Source organism: Ochlerotatus camptorhynchus, unplaced genomic scaffold (assembly GCF_037179485.1).
Source record: "Ochlerotatus camptorhynchus isolate MF236.1 unplaced genomic scaffold, CSIRO-AGI_Acam_v1.1 ptg000149l, whole genome shotgun sequence".
Lineage (NCBI taxonomy): Eukaryota > Metazoa > Arthropoda > Insecta > Diptera > Culicidae > Ochlerotatus > Ochlerotatus camptorhynchus.
Genome location: NW_027040639.1, coordinates 155,135 through 172,157, shown reverse-complemented (window position 1 = coordinate 172,157; position 17,023 = coordinate 155,135).

The window sequence follows — 17,023 nt, the reverse complement described above, 5'->3', positions numbered from 1 at the left end:
GACGATGGAGCTCGGCATTCGAGATCCAGTTGTGAGGCCACCAGGCACGAATTATATACCGCAGGCATCGGTTGATGAAGACCTGCAGCTTTTGAGTGTTCTCCGCTGATACAAACCACGTCTCGCTGGCGTATAACAACACAGATTTCACGTTCGAGTTGAAAATTCGGATTTTGGTGCGTTGACTTATCTGGTTGGATCTCCATACGTTTCGTAAACTCGCAAAGGCAGCCCTAGCCTTCTTGATTCGTGCACCTATGTCGCTCTTGGTCCCGCCGCCCGACGATATTTGGCTGCCAAGATATTGGAAACTTTCGACCTTCTCCACTGCTTGCCCCGCTACCGTAAAGTTGGAAGGGTTGCCCGTGTTGATATCCAACGATTTGGTCTTGTTGACGTTGATGGTGAGACCCGCCGCAGAGAAGCGTTCGGCTAGGTCATTGAGCTTACTCTGCATATCAGAGCGCCGTTGTGCTAGTAGAGCAACATCATCAGCCAAATCGAAGTCGTTGAGATACTCCATGGTGATAGACTGCCAAAGCAGCCCACGGTTCGGTACACGGTCAATTGCACCTACCATGATCTCGTCGATTACGATGAGAAACAGTTGCGGTGATAGTATACATCCTTGTCTCACACCAGCGACTACCCGGATAGGGTCGGACAAGGCTCCGTTATGCAGAACTCTGCACGTGAAAGCCTCATACTGCGCTTCGATGAGGTTGAAGATTTTATCCGGGACTCCCTTGCGTCTCACGGCGCTCCACAGATTCTCGTGATTGAGACGGTCGAAATCTTTTTCGTAGTCAATGAATACCAAATAAAGGGACTCTTGGAATTCATTGACCTGCTCCAGGATGATGCGGAGCGTGACAATATGGTCCACACAAGATCTTCCGGCACGGAACCCTGCCTGCTGCCGTCGGAGAGTCGCGTCGATCTTCTCCTGTATCCGATTCAGGATAACTTTGCACAGAACTTTGAGAACAATACACAGTAACATAATGCCTCGCCAATTGTCGCACACAGTCAGATCCTCCTTCTTTGGGACCTTCACTAAGATGCCCTGCATCCAGTCGGCCGGAAAAATCGCGGTGTTCCAGATATTACAGAATAGTTGATGCAACATTTGTGCGGATAGCATGGGGTCAGCTTTGAGCATCTCTGCTGATATGCGAATGACCCCTGGAGCCTTGTTGGATGTCATGCTTCGGATAGCTGCTTCAATCTCCTGCAGTGATGGGGCCTCGGAATTGACGCGAGTGATGCGCCGCACCCTAGGCGGATCATGCCGAGATGTTGATGGCTGGTTGGCCGTCGAAACTTGAAGAAGTTGTTCGAAGTGCTCAAACCAGCGTTTCAGCTGGTCAGTGGGGTCGGTAAGCAATTGTCCAGTCGTGTCCTTCACTGGCATCCTCGGTTTCATCCCTGCTCCACTCAGGTGTCGTGAGATATCGTAGAGGAGGCGTATATCGCCAGTGTTTGCGGCTTTCTCCCCTTCGTCGGCCAGGGAGTTCACCCACGCTCGCTTGTCCCGTCTGCAAGAGCGCTTGCCTTCCTTCTCTAGAGCCGAGTACCGTTGACGGGCTTCGTTCTTGGCTCCTCTGGTTCTCGCCCGCTCTATCGCGACTTTTGCTTCTCTACGCTCCTCAATCTTCCGCCAGGTTTCATCTGTGATCCACTCTTTCCTCTGGGTGCGCAGCTCACCCAAGTTGTTCTCGCTTGTTTCTATAAAGGCATTCTAGATGGCCGTCCATTGTTCTTCTACGCTGCCACCTCCTGGAACGTCCGTAGCTCGAGTCTCAAGTTCTTCAACAAAAGACCTTTTTACCGCTGGATCTTCAAGTCGGCGTGTGTTGAACCGCCGCTCGAGTCTCTGCTCCCGTCGCTGGATCCGCGCCATGCGTAGGCGGATTTCACCGATTAGAAGGTGATGGTCAGACGCGATGTCGGCGCTGCGTTTATTCCGAACATCAAGAAGGCTCCGTCTCCATTTTCGGCTGATGCAGATGTGGTCGGTCTGATTTTCGGTATGTCCATCACGGGAAACCCACGTGACTTTGTGCACTGGCCGATGGGGGAAGAGCGAGCCCCCGATGACCATGTCGTTATTGCCACAAAATTCTGCAAACAGCTCACCGTTCTCACTCATTTCTCCAAGACCATGGCGTGCCATGACACGCTCATAGTCCGTGTTGTCGGAGCCGATCTTCGCATTGAAGTCGCCAGTGTAGATCTTGATGTCACCCTTTGGAACCTTATCCACGACGGCATTCAGTTGACTGTAAAAATTCTCCTTGTCCTGTAGCTCGGCAGCATCGGTTGGCGCATAACATTGGATTATGGTAAGGTTACGAACCCGTGTTCTAAATCTGGCAACGATTATCGTCTCATTAACAGGCTCCCACTTGATGAGCGCAGCACTTGCCTGGACGGTAAGTAGGAGACCAACTCCACGATGGCGGGGAGCGTTTTCACCTCGAATACCAGAGTATAGTAGTACCTGTCCCGACGCCAGTTTGTGTTCTCCAAAGTTTGGCCAATGAACTTCACTCAGTCCCAGGATTTCTAGCTTCATGCGTCGCTCCTCGTTGGCGAGTTGTGCCAGATTACCCTGCTGGGCTAACGTCAATACATTCCACGATCCAATTCGTGTCCGTTGTTTTGCGCTAAAAGTCGTTGCCGTTATATCAGTTCGAATGTGTTTCTCTGTTGGTTTCTGTAACAATTGTAAAGGTTTCAGAGACAGTAGGTGGTTGGCCTAAGGTCTCCTATCCGCCGTGATGGGGCTGCCATCTTAGGTGTAGCTTCCGGGGAAGAGCATTTCTTATTCAGCCGCTGGATGCCAGTCAGACGCTGTTTGAGCCGCACCTCCATGGTGAACAGACGCTCGGGTTGGCGAAGCATTTCCTCTATCACCGTGCTATGGTTACCGCGCCAGTATTCGCGTCGCACCTCCTCACTCTGCTAGTGTCGGATTGACAACATTGCCCAGGCTACGCCAACCAGCTGTGTCCATGTTTCAGCTAGCAGTCTTTTGTGATCATATGACTCGTGGAGGCGTGAGGTAGGAACTTGTGAGGACCGGAGCTAGGTATATCGCTCCTTCCAGATTGTCACTCACCATTTTGTAGCCCATGCATTAATTATGTCACGCTAAATCGAGCAAAACATTACCCCTCTCCCCTATCGTGACGTTTTTCCTATACCTAATGTATTGCTTGTCACAAAATCTTAGACCCCCCCACCTCCCCCCTTAGAGCATCAACCCTTACTGCAACTCTCATGTAGCAAAATTGGCAGGCATTATGTGTCAAACATTTCTTTTTAGTCACAATGAATGGAAGGCACCCTGCCCGGCAGCATCCGAGACGCCCTCAGTGAAGATCATTGTCGCTCAGCGGCACAACTGGCTTTCCTCCGCGAGGCAGGCCTGTTCTCCCAAATATGACATAACCACCGAAAGCGGACCCCTCAATGATGCACGCTGTCATACCCTCAACACTGACCTTTTTTATATAGGGAGGAATCTGAAATAACACCTGAGAAGATAACTCAGGGTGTGGAGATGGGAGAAGTAGCGCTTCCAACCCACTAAACCTTACCCTGTGCTCTTGGCCCTTGCCCTCCCCGGAAACGCCCGAAAGCATTACATCATGGGAGGGGGCCGGTTGCGCTATGGCGCATCACACTTGTGGTGTGTCACAGACGTGACACTCGCTACTGCACAGTGAGCCACCAGAACGAGGGTTTGTGTAGGGCTTATCGACCTCCTGGGACGAGCTGGATGGGGCTCCATCGTCCTTACTCTGCTGTAGTTCGTTTAGCCGCAATATCTCTCCCTTGGGTTCGATAATTAACGTTTCCAGGGCACACCACGAGGAGGCGAACTACTTCAAGCCCTACTTCTACTACTACTTCATGAGAACAACTACCTGTACACCACACCACGACCAGCCCGAACACTTTCAGCAACCACGACCACAGCTAAGAACAAGGACTTCCTCTCCGCCAGCCATCACAGGAGACCCTCCGCCGTCGTAAAATGAGTCAGAATAAAAAGACAACAACCGTACCTTAGATATCACTCTTTATCACATAAGTATTCCATTCTAAAGGGACTCCCCTCTGGAGCCTCCCCCATCTTTCATAAGTGACCCCTCCGGACACTTCTTTCAATTTTCAGTTCTGCAATTTGGGGAAACCCCTTAAGGGGCTCCCGGAGATGACCCAGTGTCTGGCTGAAAATCCCTTAATGCAGACAACCAACCAACCAACCATCTGGTCTCACCAAACGGTGTTTATTCAATCACCGCGTGGTGAGTAGTGGTATTATCCAGTGCACAACGAAAGGCTGCCTGCAAGCAGCGATCAGCAGCCCACATGAGCATCCATAGAAGGAGGAAGAAGCTGCACCGCTATTGATCGGAATCAGTAGCTCTTCGCGAGTCGCTGTGGGCCATCTATGCCAAGCGCGTCATACTAAAGAGTATAAACAGAGAGAACCCCGCACAAATTCCTATTCCTACACAAAACACAAGCTCCTGCTGCAGTTAACAAATAAGATTTATTATATAAGACCAGGTAGTCCTACGTCACCATTGCTTGTAGTTTTTCTTTTTTTTTTTCGAAAATGACTTTTTCAAAATTACTGCGCCGATTTCAAAGATCAAAATATCAGAAGAGAGGTAAATAAAAATACTTTTTAGGAAAAACATAATGAGCACAGAGTGTCTTGGAAAAGAAAAGTGGTATTTAGTTATTGTGCGATTGGAATCGCTGGAGGAGGAATTGTTTAAAAATGACTAACTAGATAAAAATATGCGTGGAAACTCTTCTAACATTGCAGCATGAGCATGATTGACCGCCCACGGTTGCTACTTTGTTATTTCCTGATCATACGTAATTACACAGAGAACCAATAGATGACGGCAAGTCTCAATTATACAGTGGAGAGTCAGCGTAGGGAATCGGATGTAAAAATAAAATGCACTCGCGGTTACACAGATTGTAAACTATATTACAGATCACGAATATAAAAGTGGTAAACAATGTACTTGACGGTCGATTGTTCGATCGGAGAATGATTACCTTTGTTGACACACACACATCTGCTGCGCGAGGGATCGACAGCATAGCAGGGGGTTCGGACTGGGTGTGACTACCAAGGTGAATGGATAAAGGTGAACATTGTATTTCTCCACACTCCTCCTCAATGATCAGCCGCTTCACTGATACTTCCGAGCCCCAACATATCACAGAACATCTGGTGCTTCATTGGTCCAAGGGGTTTCGTCAAAACATCCGCAAGCATTTGATCGGTCGGACAATAGACCAACTTAATCTCCTTCTTCTCACACAGATCCTTTACGAAGTTTTCTTTCGTATCGATATGCTTCGAGCGTCGGCTCGAACGTTCAGTCTTCACGAACGCGATGCAACCCTGATTGTCTTCGTGCATCACCGTTGAACACTTTTGCTCTTCTCCTAAATCGCGTAGAAGCTGCCTCAACCATACAGTCTCTTGACAGGCTTCGCTGAGTGCCACGTACTCCGCCTCCATAGACGAGAGAGTGACAGAAGTCTGGCGGCGGCTGGCCCACGAGATTACTCCACCTGCATACGAGAACACAAATCCGGATGTCGACTTTCGGCTGCCGACGTCTCCAGCCCAATCGGAATCAGCATAGCCGATCAGCGCTTGTTCTGGTTCTCCTCCTAGTTGTAGACTGTAAGCGGCCGTCGTCTTCAAGTATCGGAGCACTCGTTTCGCGGCGTTCCAATCTGCTTCTCCCGGAGCGCTGAACTTGCGTCCGAGGATTGCAGTGCAGGCTGCGATGTCTGGACGAGCGTTGACAGCAATGTATAACAGTCCACCTACAAGACTCCGATATTTCGATGAATCTTCGAAAGCTTCACCTGAATCGTCTGTTTTCAAAAACCCAGGCTCCATGGGTGACTTCGCCGTCTTGGCATGCTCCATCCCAAACTTTGCAACCATATTCTCGATGTAGTTCTGCAAACGAATCCTGTACACTCCATCTTTTCGCTGCACCTCCATTCCGAGAAAGTGTCGAACTTCACCAAGGCATGTGAGTTCGAACTCTTCCTTCAGAGAATCGAATAGTCGTTTGACTTCTCGTTCGTCAGTTGATCCAATCAACATGTCGTCAACATAAACAAGTAGAAACACTCCAATTGTACCTACAGTCTTCACATACAGGCACGGATCAGCGCCTGATGGTTTGAATCCTCGCTTCGATAAGGCTTCGTTCAGTCTTCGATGCCAGCAACGTGCTGACTGCCGCAGACCATAAATACTTCGCTTAAGCCTGCAAACATAATCCTCCTTTCCGGGTACTGCACATCCAGTGGGCTGCCGCATCAGAATCTCCTCATCCAATGACCCGTAGAGATACGCGGTCTTCACGTCGAGATGACGGACAACCATGTTCTGCTTTGATGCCAATGCAAGAAACGTTCGCATTGTGGCCTGGCGTGTAACTGGAGCGAATACCTGGTCGAAATCGATCCCATGCTGCTGTGTGTACCCCTGGGCGACTAGTCTGGCTTTGTATTTCACGACTTCATCCTGCTCGTTGCGTTTGACCTTGAACACCCACTTTGACCCCACTATCTTGCGTCCTTGGGGAGGTGGAACAAGCTCCCAGGTCTCATTACGTCGATGAGAGGCAAGCTCATCCTCCATCGCACTCCGCCATTCGGGTATCTTCACAGCTTCTCGGAAGTTTGAAGGTTCTTCTACTGCACATGCCGCGACACCTACGGCGTAATCCAACACATAGTCATCAAAACGCTTTGGCACTGCTCCACGGTTCTGCCGACTCGATCGGCGTGACGTAGCTGGAACATCTCCATTTTCTTCATCAGCTTCGTAGAATTCCTCACTATCAGCTGACTCCGCATCGCTTTTGTCCTTCTTCTCCTTGAAAGGCAGCAGCTTGATTTCATCCTCGTCGTTCTCCTCAGGACCACTGGATGCAGGACACTCCACTGAAATCGTGCCATTGCCAAGCTCGATGAACCTGGCGTCTCGGCTCACAGTTATCCGATCCGTCTCATGGTCTACGAAACGGTAACCTTTATGCCTTCCATTTTCCCTCGCTTCGCCTCTGGAATGTGTACGAAAGCATCGCTGCCAAACACTTTCAGGTGACCTACTTCGGGCTTACGATTCCACCACAGCTCGTATGGCGTTTTCTGGACGGATCTGGACGGTAGACGGTTCTGCAAATAGGTTGCGGTAAGCGTCGCCTCACCCCAGAAGCGCTTCTCAAGGCCAGAGTCGAGTAGCATACAGGTGGCCATCTCGGTGAGTGACCTGTTTTTACGCTCAGCCACGCCGTTCTGTTGTGGCGAATAGGGGGTGGTGAATTGTGGTTTGATCCCTTCCACGCGGTAGAAGTTTCGCAGCTGATTGTTGTCGAATTCTCCGCCTCCATCAGAGCGGATAACCTTCGGCTTCCGGCCGTGCAGGGTTTCAACCCATCGAACATACTCCTTGATGCTCTCAGCTGCTTCCCACTTGTTCTTCAGGAGGTACGTCACCGTAAATCGACTGTAGTCATCGATGATGTTCATTACATATCGGTTGCCGCTCGGGGTGGCGGTGTTCATCGGGCCACACAGGTCGGTGTGCACGATGTCCAGGATTCCAGTCGATTTCCGCTCGGTGACGGCAGGAAAGGGAGGCCGAGCTAATTTCCCCTCCATACAACATTCACATGTAATTCTCAAACCACAATCGCTTACCTTCATACCTATTGCAAGGTTCTCCTTCACAATGCGCTCTGTCGCAGCCCAATCACGGTGGCCGATGCGCCGATGCCACTGGTGCTGACAGTTCTCCCGATGCTGTTCGGTGGTTACCTTGAGTGAAGTCTCCGCAAGCCTCAGTCGGTACAGGCCTCCGTAACGACTACCAGATGCCACAACGACTCCCTTTGGATCCACGATCCTGCACTTTTCGTCGTCGAAACTCACGTTCAATTTCTTCTGTGCCAGCTTAGCAACTGAAATCAAACTGGTCGACAGACCGGGCACAAACTTCACTTCACTTATGTATATCTTCATTACATCGTCTTCACCGTCTACACCGTAGAGAACACCACAGCCTTCACCTTGGATCTGCGTTTTCTTCCCATCCGCCAAGGTGATCCATCCACCAGCGAACTCCTTCAGCGACGTGAAGAACGAGCGGTCGTTCGTCATATGCGCACTCGCACCGCTGTCGATGATCCAGCACGCATTTTTGTTCCCAACAGTGAACGCAACATATTTGTTATCACCGTGGGCGGCCTTCGCTTTAGCACTTTCTTTTTCTTCTCTTCTGTATCTCGGTGCACTTTCACTGTCTTTCTTCGACGCCAACAGTTTTCTACAGTTGCGCCGGATATGGCCGGGCTTCTTACAGAAGTGGCACACTCGCTTCTCGCCATAAACACTTTCCGCGGAACGCATCGCTTTCTCACTTTTCGAGGCACTACCACTACCACCTTCCCGTTCCAGCCGCCGATGGTACTCGTCCATCAGCCTGGATTTGACGACATCCAACGAAATGTCATCATCTGATCGACTGTCGAGAGCCGTAACAAGATTGTCGAACGATGGAGGAAGGCTTCGCAAAAACATACAAATCTTCGTGTCTTTGTCTAATTCCGTTCCGGCTGCGTCAAGCCGCTCGAAAAGATCGTCCACTTCAAGCAAATGCTGCTCGAGATCACCGCGATCCGGCATATTAATCGCACACAGTTTCTTCAAGAGAGAAACACGAACCGAGCGAGTGGCCTTCTGGTGGTAATCTTTTAACGCATTGAACGCATCACGGGCATACACACTTCTCTTCACCAGCGACAGCTGGCTGTCTTCCACCATCAACATCAACGTAGCTTTTGCTCGTCGGTCGGCAGTTTTCCACTTCTCACTTTTCTCCTCCGGAATTTCTTCGGCAACTGCGTGCCACACAGCTTCACGGGAAAGCAGATTCTCCAGGCGGACTTTCCACGTCTGCCAGTTTGTGCCATTCAATTTGGCAATGGTGAACCGCGGGTCAACCATTTTTCCACAAACTATTCACTTTTTCTGCTTGAACAAGTTTTGTTTACGTTTTCACTCACAGACCGTTCGCGATAGCACACTTCTTTTTCTTCACCTCTTCGTTACACTCGAGGCGGAACACAAATCAAAATGGCTCTACCCGGCCAAAGATTTTCCCGGACAAAAAAAAAAAAAAAAAACTTTTTCACACCGATTCCGCTGGGCCCATAACCTGACGGCAAGTCTCAATTATACAGTGGAGAGTCAGCGTAGGGAATCGGATGTAAAAATAAAATGCACTCGCGGTTACACAGATTGTAAACTATATTACAGATCACGAATATAAAAGTGGTAAAAAATGTACTTGACGGTCGATTGTTCGATCGGAGAATGATTACCTTTGTTGACACACACACATCTGCTGCGCGAGGGATCGACAGCATAGCAGGGGGTTCGGACTGGGTGTGACTACCAAGGTGAATGGATAAAGGTGAACATTGTATTTCTCCACAATAGACGATGCATGGGACTCATCTTATACTAGGCAATACCAGCGCCGGCCGCGCCCAAACACACGTCATGAAAGGAATGAGTAGTAATGTGTTGACGTGACACTCGCTTTGATGAAAGCCGAGAATTAATTAATTTATCTTTATTAGGGAGGCTTTCAGCCTGGGGCTGGTTCGCCTCCAATAGAAGCCGAGAACACGTCTGCACTTCCACGAGGAATCACTGGGATATTGGGTAATTGGGTGGTGTTGGCAGCAGGGTTCGTTTTGGTAAACGATAAGCTGAATTGATGTCCTAACGATCATATAACGCGAACGAGCTTGGTCTTCTGCTCAGTAAGCAAGAGCTCCGTTTTAATCATCGAACTGCTGTTATTACTACGTAGTTACATTAACAAATAAAACGATTGACAAATCTTGAATGTGGATGGGTTTGAGATTAGACTCACGATGTTCTGCTCAGTAAGCAAAAATGGTAAGCAAAATACACGATAAACAAGCGATTCAGCCATAAATCTCTTTAATATGAACATATCTGGGGCCGCGTTAGTCTGCTCAGTAAGCAAGCCACTGCAAGTGACGATGTTGCAAGTCCGGAAACAAGAAAAAGCACTAAGGCCTTCATTAAGTTCCACTTTCACGCGACGTTATTTTCGAGTATGAGCATTGACGACCATACATTTCGGTAGCTGCTACTTCGTGAGTGACCAGACTTAGCGAAATTCACACAAAGAACCATATGGATGGGGCTTGGGATTAGCAATTCATCCTCAGTGTGCAAAATCCGGTAAATCCTTATTATCCTTACGGTCATCGGGGATGGAAAGGATTGTTATTTTGACACCCGTTATTACTAGAGACCTAGTATATCTCAGCATCTCCACGGTTGTCACGGGAAGGATGCTTTTGTTAGTGGAAAGAGTGAATTAAATCTGGATTCACATTGGAAAGTTATGTGACCTTTTAAAGCCTGTCAAGCAAATGACGCGATCCTATCAACTCAGTAATGTATCGGGGCTCGGGTTCCAACCCACAATCCTCCGCTCAGTAAGCAAAACCGGTTGCTCTAAGGTCACCGCTCTCCTTACATCACGACAAACTACGACCTACGATCGTTCATTATCGGTTATAAGAAGCTGTTAAAATGGAATGACATCCCCAAAGCAGTTCACAATGTCCTCCGACCCGGATCAAGCGTACGTCACATGTGTCTAAACATATATTTTACTCTTCCGAATCGTTTCACTGAGTTTTATTATTAACAATCTACGACATCGATCGTGACTTTGGCGTGAGAGGTATGGATGTTAACCACTACGCCGGGATCGCCCCCATGATGACGATTCCCTAATCACTGGAAGATCGAGAAATGCGAGTTTCTCGTCTTTTTCTACCTCGTGAGTGAATTTGATATCCTTGTGAATTCTGTTGATCTCATCTAAAATCTGTGCAAGGGCTTCCCATTTAACTACGCTGAAGATATCGTCAACAAACCTCCACCAACGGTTTGGTAATAGTCCTTTCTCCTTCAGGATTGTCTCCAAGTTGGCCATGTTCACACTGCAAGGGGATAGGGGGTTTCCCATTGGGGCTCATTTCGTCTGCTTGTAGAAGTTACCTCGGAAAGATAAGTAGTTCTCTTTCATACAAAGGCGGATCAGCTTAAGGTACGTCCGAACCTTGTTTCTCCATGCTGTATCCTCTCGTTGTGTTAATATTGCAAATTCAGAAAAAAAAAAGCATTTGGCGTCAGATTTGACAACCGAAATTGACAATCGTCACTGACAGCCAATGCCAATGAAACTTTGAAGCACTGAACCAAAACCATTCAGCAAGGTTCATTCTTAAAAATACAAGCCTATTTTTCAAAGATATGAGCCAAAATGCAATTTGGCAGAACCAAAAAACCAAATTTCTATGAAAATACGGATGGATTCAGCAATTCGGTAAAATCCACTCCTATTTTCCAAAGGAAGGAGCCGAAATTCAAATTGGCTCAACAAGAAACCCAAATTTCTATAAAAATACGTATTTTTTAGAATTCAAACCCAGTTTTCTAAACAATTGTGCATCACGTATGGATTCAGCAAAGTTTATTCTATAAAATTCAAAGATCGGAGCCAAAATTCAACTTGGCAGAACAGAAAATCAAAGTTTTTTATGAAAATACGTACTTTTGTGAATTTAAACTCGGTATTCTCAAAAATTGAAGAAATTCAACCCTCACGTATGGATTAAGCAGCTTCTATTAAAATACAAGCCTATTTTTCAAAGATAGAAGCCAAAATTCATTTCGGAAAAACCGAAAAAATTAACTTTCTATGAAAATACCATCTTTTGTGAATATTAACCAGGTTCGTCCTTCCGGTATTCAGCAAGTTCCATTCTATAAAATCCAAGCACTATTTTCAAAAGATTGAACCGAACTGGCTTCAAAAAAAAATCTACACTCACATATGAACTCTCAAAAGGTCTATTCCATACCATCCAAACCTGTTTTTCAAAGGACGGAGCCAAAACCCAGCTTGGCTGATCTAGAAACCCAAATTTCTATAATAAAATATATTTTTTATGGATTTAAACCCAGTTTCTCAACAATTGTGCTTGCTTTAAAAAAATCTACCATCAGGTGTGAACACACGAAGATTCATTCTTTAAAATCTCAGCCTAATTTTCAAAGGATATGAATCTCACAAGAACGAGGAAGGGATCTAAGGGAGCGGAATCTACGTTAAAAGTTAGGTAAATCACTTCAGGAAAGCTCAGACTAACATTCAATATAATTCAATCACTCAACAGAAAAGTTTGGACTCCCTAAGGAAGGTTTTTAGCCACTTCAAAATTTAAATTTAAGCACGAAAAAATGTTGGTTCATTTTGGAAAACTTTCAACACTTTCACTAAGCAAGATTGTGTCCTTGCCAAATGCCAAAGCAGTTAACAAAAATCTGGAGCTCACTTAGGAAAATATTAAACCCGTTCTGACTAGTTTGGTTTCAGTTCGGAAAAAGTTGAATCAATGCAGGAAACCTTGGATTCATTTAGGAAAACGATTAATCAGCTAATGTTGCCTCACTTCAGAAAATGCGAAACCAATTATTTAAAGATTGGATTTGGAATATGTTGAATCACTTCAGGAAAGTTTTGACAACTTTAAAAAGGATTAAATAACATAACAGAAAAGTTTAGAAAAATATTGATGACTTATTCAAAAGTTTGAACTCACTTCAAAAAAGTTCAGACTCAGTTTTGAATCTGCTTTGAAAAGTGTCACCTCAGTTAGGAATTTCCTGAATCGTTTCTGATTTGGTCTCACTTTAAAAAAATTTAAACCAATTTTGAAAAGATTGGGTTTAGCTCGGAAATTGATGAACCACTGTAGAAATGAAGCGAATCTTTGAGTATCATTTCAGAAGGTAAGTTAAGAAATATAGATCGAATGCAAAAATCTGGCGACTACGGTGGGCTGGGCACATCGTAATAATGTCGGATAACGACCCACTGAAAATGGTTCTTTGTGGTGATCCGACTGGGACAAGACGAAGATGTGCGCAACGAACAAGAGGGATCGATCAGATTGAAGGCGGCTTACCTAGTGAGTTGCCAAACAAGATTAGGAATGATGTTCGATAAAATCCGTTTTCAACAACTGAAACCGGCTGATCCGATTACAAGGACCTGTCATGCCGTACTGGTCAAGTACTAATTTTTGTGAAAATTCTTTAACAGAACAAGGTGATGCAACAACAACAACAACAACAACAACAACATAATAAAATCTAGCAAAGCGAGTATATACTGAAAGTTTTATTTTATTTGCCCCTTGGTGATATTCCAAAATTTTGAAGAGGTGGGGGGGGGAGTGTGTTGACAAAACAAAAACTTGATATTTGTTCCGGCCTAATATGTTTTTGTTTCAGTGTTTGGAATGTATTTTCAGCTCCTTTACAATCCGAATTTCCTTTTCGTTGGCACGACTTATGAATTAAAAGAAATTTCAAAACTGTTCAGGAGATCTAGCTCCAAGTACTTGAACATTTCTTGAAGAATAATTAATGTTAGCCTAGTGTTTCAAAAAAATCACCAAGTTTAAAATTTGTGAAAAATATGCTTTTTTCATAACCAGAATTAAAAAAAAAATCACTGATCAAGCCTCTGAATTTATAAAATGTTATTTGTTACTGAGGGGCTGTCCATAAACTACGTAGACATGTTGGTGGGGAGGGGGGGTGGAAATTATCCACAGCCCATAACAATTTAAAAAAATTGTATGGACAATTGTCTACGCAGGGGGGGGGGGTCAAGAATACAAAAAAAATACTACGTAATTAATGAACAGCCCCTGATAGTTTTTTCGGATATATTTGTTTTGATTACGGAATGGAGAAAAGTAAATGATAAAGGCATTTTCAGGGAAAATAAAATTTGAATTCATGGTATTCCAGGCTGAGACTTTACCGGGATATTCCTGTAGACATTTCTAGTCCCAAATATCCGATATCTCCAAAAGTTAGTAAAACGTATCTATCACTATTTACCTACCAGAATACAAAAATAGTGTACCTTTGAATTTCGTGTCAAGCTGAGTTAGTTTCTATCCATACCAAAACATCAAATTCAATAACCGTCAATCATAATACGGTCCTTTCCCCCCATTCTCTCGTCCCCGACTCTAGCGAGCTGAAGCTTATTATCGTCAACGAAAAGCAATATAACGCTTGTTCGAGAAAATCCCACATGGTGAACATCGCCAGCGTAACGCTTCACATAAATTCGGGCGGTCCAACAGTGGGAAATTCCCCACAACTCACATTATGACCGAAGACAAACACCCACCACCCGCGTCTCGGGCAACTTCCCATGGGGGATAATCAATAAATCCAATTAACTCATGTGGAAAAGCGCTGTTGATAATCCAATTATCTCACTGTCCCCGGTCCCCCATCGGATGGGATCTACTCCTACACATACACACACAGACACATACCAACCAACATCTGAAAATAAGCAAGAGTTAGGATCTACCCAGAACCGGATATTAACTGACCCCCCGCCGTGTGCTCTAACTAACTAAGTAAAAACAACCAAAGAGGAAATCTTTGAAGTGGGAAAATTTCCCTCCTTCACAATTGCATTATGGCCATGTGGAGTTAAAAGGAAAAACAGACAGGGCGACGCAATCAAGATTGTCATTGTCATCATTCGACTATGGCGACGCCAATCGCCATTAGTAATGTTATTATCAGTGTCTCCTGCCATGCTGCCCTCTCTTTCTTGACTGGTTTAGATATCAGTGTGAAAATTTGACCATTTCCAGCAACGTCCAGATTGTTCGAACCGGTCTAAAGCCCCATCCTCCCGTGAATTCCAAGAGCTTCTCACGTAGATAGGTATAATAATATACATAGAACAGATGGCAATCGCCGATTCCCGACAGTGCGTTGTGAGTGATTGTTGTTCATTTGCATAATGAAATCTCTGGAGCATTTGTTCGTCAGATACATAACGACCGGATGTTTTAAACACACATGCTTCCCCCTGCCCTTCGGAGGGTGCTGAACAATCGACATATATGTATGTACAAACACGTGTAATGCATTCTTCCGGCATTATTGGCACAACATCAGAGAGGACGATGATGATGTTGTTGGGAAAATGCTACATCCAGGCAAAATGGGAGTGTCAGGGGAGGGTACAGTTTTCCCGTCCACCCCACCCCCTTTGGGGAGGGTGATTCTCGTTTTTGCTTTTTCATCCTCCCCGTCTATTTACTCCTATCAATGTACATAGAAGAAAATGGAAGTCCACCCCATTTGATGCGATCGTTGACGAGGTGGTGGGAGGGAGCACGAAACATTCGGACCCATGTTTGTACATATGTACCGACTACCCAAAGAGCTTCATAAAAGAATGGAATGGGAAAACATGCGGAGTTTTGAAACACAGTTGACACGGTCTGGCACCTCTCTCTGATGGTGAGGTATATAATGGAGCTGGTGTTGTATTACCACCACCTTCAGTTTGTTCGAATGTTCTCTTGCTGGAGGTGAACTTTTCTTAAGTTCGTATTATGTACTTCGAACTCGATCGTACACAGATCCGAAGTGCAGAAGAAGCCCTCTCCAAACGACAAGGGGCGCTAAAAGTAATTTAAATGTGCCTAAATCTATAAATCGTTTGCTCCCAGCAGCACACTGGTAGTTGTCCCTCGGTGGTAATAAATATTCAAGCGCTGCTGTAAAGAAGCACCACTACCAACAATCAGCCTTGGCTAGGATTGATTCGTGAAATATTCACGATTTTTATGAAAAATATGAGGCTAAAGACATGAATGAAGCTCTGCAAATGAGCACACAAATAATGATGTTGGTAACTCACAGGGCTCAGAAGTGTGTGGATATTTTCAGCGCCATCTGTTAATCGTAATTGATAGTACAGATTAGGGATCTTCTAGGTGCACCTCAGGACTGGTTCTACCTGCCAGGACATGTTTCTTGAGTGAATTTGGATTGGATGCCAAAGTTTCTTCGTTTGGATTCTGAAGGGACTTTTTTGCACCGGGTTTCCTCCAAAGTAATGAGTAATGGAGTCCAAATTTTTCATATTTGACACAATTACAGATTAATTCACAATTTAGTCTTACATTCTGTGCATTTAAAAAAAATATTTGTGAGCACACTACAGTAAACATGTAACTTTTATTACAATAAACTACACATCCGAATGGTAGCGCGGATATAAGAATTATCTTACAAATGGTTTGGATGATACTCCAACCACGTCGTTAAACCAACAATCTACTCACTACTTGACTAGCCTAGTGGTCCCAAGTAAATCGATTAACGTACCCCATTCTAGTCGAAATTCTAGTACTACATTTTGTTTGTTTTGATTCGCTATGTAAATTTGACAGATAAAATGGATTTTCCTATGTTTCGAGGGATGCATCGATTAGCTTGGGACCGAAGATAGTACCTGAGTTGAGCCAAAAAGTTGAGCTCGTTTCTTCGGGACCTTCTGGTCTTGGAGTTGCCTCTATGGTTAAACTCTTTCGTATGGTTATTTCTATTAGGGTTATTTTTTTCCGATCTTGGCCATCCGCAAAAGTGGCTATTGTATAGGCTGTCCACGATATTATTGTAACATATTAAAACATCGCTAAAAATAATCACGTAGTCTGGTTCAAGACAAAAATATTAGTGTTCAACTTGTGATACAGTTAAAAACTTTTATTCGCATAGTTTAGGTTTATTTAATTACCGTCAACATGTACTTTTCTTTTATTACCTTTCATTAAGTTTGGCAAAGCTGTCGAATTGGCTATTTCTTTTTCAGATTTTTTCCACTTTATTTCCATTTCCACTTAACTTTTGGCAATATCAGGCTTTTTCTCAGCTATTGCTTCATAATTCCACAGTATTTTTATCGATTTGGACAATTTAGCGGAATGCTTTTTTT